Source organism: Hyla sarda, chromosome 2, assembly GCF_029499605.1.
Source record: "Hyla sarda isolate aHylSar1 chromosome 2, aHylSar1.hap1, whole genome shotgun sequence".
In the NCBI taxonomy this organism is placed as follows: Eukaryota; Metazoa; Chordata; class Amphibia; order Anura; family Hylidae; genus Hyla; species Hyla sarda.
The window spans coordinates 408,731,429-408,735,274 of NC_079190.1; positions in this window are offsets into that span (position 1 = coordinate 408,731,429).

Here is a 3,846-nt window from a genome sequence, read left to right on the forward strand (position 1 = left end):
ATTTTTCACTTTTTTTTTACTTTTTATTTTTACATTTTTCAACTTTTTTTTTTTTTTTTTTACACTTTAATAGACCCCATAGGGACTATCCTTGGATTGCTAATACTGTTCATTGCTAAGCATAGGACACAGCACTGCTCAGTATTATCGGTCATCTTCTGCTCTGGTCTGCTCGATCTCAGACCAGAGCAGAAGACCCCGGGAGATGGCCGGAGCAAGGTGAGGGGACCTCCGGCCGCCATGCTGGATGATCGGATCGCCGCTGCAGCGCTGCGGGCAATCCGATCATCCAATCAAAGTACCGCAATGCCGCAGATGCCGTGATCTGTATTGATCACGGCATCTGAGGGGTTAATGGCGGACATCCGCGCGATCGCGGATGGTGGCCATTACGGGCGGGTCCCCGGCTGCTGATAGCAGCTGGAACCTGCCGTGTATGACACGAGCACCCTTCCGATGCTCGCGGTCATACACAGGACGTAAATGTACGTCCTGGTGTGGGAAGTCCCGCCAAACCAGGACGTACATTTACGTCCGTGGTCGTTAAGGAGCCTTTCTGTGAGAAATCCGCCATTAATTACCACATTAAAGAAACTGCACCCCTCAACGTATTCAAAATGACATTCAGAAAGTTTTTTTTAACCCTTTAGGTGTTTCACAGGAATAGCAGAAAAGTGAAGGAGAAAACTCAAAATCTTCATTTTTTAAACTCGCATGTTCTTGTAGACCCATTTTTTTTTTCATTTTTACAAGGGTTAAAAGGAGAAAAAGGTATGGAAATACCTTATATATGGATGCAAAGTGATCTGCAGGCACACTTCGGGGCTCAGAACTAGAAAAGGAGCAACTTTGGGATTTTGGAGAAAGAATTTTGCTGAAATAGTTTTTGGGGGGCATGTCACATTTAGGAAGCCCCCATGGTGGCAGAACAGCAAAAAACAGCCCACATGGAACACTATTTGGGAAACTACACCCCTCAAGGAACGTAACAAGGGGTACAGTGAGCCTTAATGCCCCACAGGTGTTTGACACCTTTTTTTTTAATTAAAATGCTGGTGTTACCCTCATTTTTTTATTTTCACAAAGGGCAATAGGAGAAAAGGCCCCCCAAAATGTGTAACACAATTTGTCCCGACTACAGAAATACTCCATATGTGGCCCTAAACTGTTGCCTTGAAATACGACAGGCCTCCGGAGTGAGTGAGCTCCATGCGCATTTGAGGCCTAAATAAGTTATTTGCATAAGGGCGGCTGAGGCTATGTTCAGTTGGTGGAATGTCCGCACGGAAAATTTCCATGTGGACATTGCACCGGCAGCGGAGCACTGTCAGAACATGCCGACGCTATGAGTGCTTGGAAGTGCACTGTCTCATAAACGCCAATGCATTTCTGTGTGGACTCAGCAGAAAGAATAGACATGCCTATGCTTACTGCGGACTCCGGAATTGGGATTTCCGCCGCAGAAACACAGAGCAATTGAGAGAGAAGAACCTATTTCCTGTCACAATTTAAAGAGGAAATATTCATCTGTAGCTGAGTTAGTTGTGTGTACTTTAGAATGACTGAACACATTGGCCCAGATTTTCTAAAATTGGCTATTTCTAGACAGTCTACACATGCTCCAGACTTACCACAAAGTGTTGTGCTATTGGATAGTCCAGCACATCTTCACAATGCCTAGTCTATCTTTACACCAACTATAAGTTGGCTTACTGTATGGTAAAACCATGTGCCAAATCTTTTTGTGTATTATTGGCATGCAATGTTAAACTTGAAGCCACTCGCCTTTCAACTTAACCATCCCCCATACCAAACAAATAATCTTCAATAATAAAGTGGAACTGTGTGTAGACATTACTTAAAATTAAGACCATCAACATGAATGAACATCTGAATATGAAAGCAGTCACACCACATTTTAGGTATACGGCAGCCGGCGGGAGAATTTAAAAACTGCCCACTATCATATCTCTGCCGTACCCCATTCACTTCAATGAGCCAGACGGAGTCAGACAGTGACTAGGTCTGCCACTAGCTGACTCTGTCCGACTCATTGAAGTGAATGGGGTACAGCGCAGGTCGACCGCCACGCCCCCTCCCATAGACTTGTATTGACGGGGGTGGGTGTAACGTCACGAGGTGCGGAGCCGTGATGTAACGATGCTCCGGCCCCTGTATTGCCCGTCATTACGTGAAGAGCGATCTCGCTCTGTGCAGTAATGATGGCGGGGTGCTGCAGCAGCGATCCCCGGGGTCCCAAGCAGCGGGACCCCGGCGATCTGACATCTTATCCCCTATCCTTTGGATAGGGGATAAGATGTCTAGGGGCGGAGTACCCCTTTAAGGGCTCAGCCCATTTCAGCCTTAATGGGGTACTCCGCTGTCCCAGCAATCGGAACATTTTGTTACGAACGCTTGGATTGGAGCGGGCAGTGGGGGGTCGTGACGTCACAGTCATGTCCCTAGTGACGTCACACCATGCCACCTCAATGCAAGTCTATGGGAGGAGCGTGATGGCCACCATGCCCCCTTCCATAGTCTTTCATTGAGTGGGCGTGGTGTCACAAGGAGGCCTGACAGTGAAGTCACAACCCCCGCAGCCTGCACCTAGCGTTTTAAACAAATGCCGGTTGCTGCACAGAGATCGCGGGAGTCCCAGCGGCGGGACCCCCCAATCAGACATCTTAAAGGGGTATTCCAGGCAAAAACTTTTTTTTTATATATCAACTGGCTCCGGAAAGTTAAACAGATTTGTAAATTACTTCTATAAAAAAAATCTTAATCCTTCCAATAGTTATTAGCTTCTGAAGTTGAGTTACTGCTCTCTGATGACTCACGTCCCTTGAGCTGTCCAGTTCCTAAGGGGATATTCTCCCATCATGCACAGCTCCCGGGAACGTGACATCATCATTGAGCAGTTAGACAGAAAACTTCAGAAGCTAATAACTATTGGAAGGATTAAGATTTTTTAATAGAAGTAATTTACAAATCTGTTTAACTTTCCGGAGCCAGTTGATGTATATAAAAAAAGGTTTTGCCTGGAATACCCCTTTAACCCCTATCCTTTAGAGATCCACATACGCTGCCTAAAGAGCAGATTCATCCACTAAATGGATATTACAGTGGTTTATTAAACAGGCCTGAATAACAATATTATTGAGAAAGACATGTGCATCCTCTGTACCTGGCATGGTTGCTAACTGTTTTTTTTTAGGTCACAAGATGGCTTCAGATGTTAAAGATTGCATACTATAATAAATTCATACAGTGTTATGATGGCCACTATTTTGGTGTAAATAAAATGCATCATACAGAATAAGTGATCTAATGAATTGGTACCAGTATATTGTTGTCCATAGGAGCGTATCTTTGTGTCACCTAAATCATGAAGAAATAAATTCTGCAGTTAGGTCATCAATGAATTAAAAGGGAATCTGTCAGCTCTATATGCTGTACAGAGCTACAGACCCCATTGGATAGCTGTTACAGTATGAAAGTGAACTGTTCCTTTCCTGTGCCTTTCTTATTTGTTAGCCAAATGTCAAAAAGGAGGAGCCAAGTGGGTCAAGTGTTACAGCCGGGCATGGCTCCTCAATTACTCTCACCCCACCTCTGTTCATTGACATACAGGGCCCTGTACATGGAGGGGCTGAGAAGTGCGCAAGGCTGTGGCACTTGAGCAGCTTAGCTCCACCTCCTTGACATTTCACTAAATACAAAGGCAATTGCATGATTATTACTTGTTTTATAGTCCGATATAAAAGGGGATAGTTTACAATCGAGATATTTAGACATTATAATAGAAGGTGATTTATAAGGAAATGAATGCAAATTAAATCAATAGTT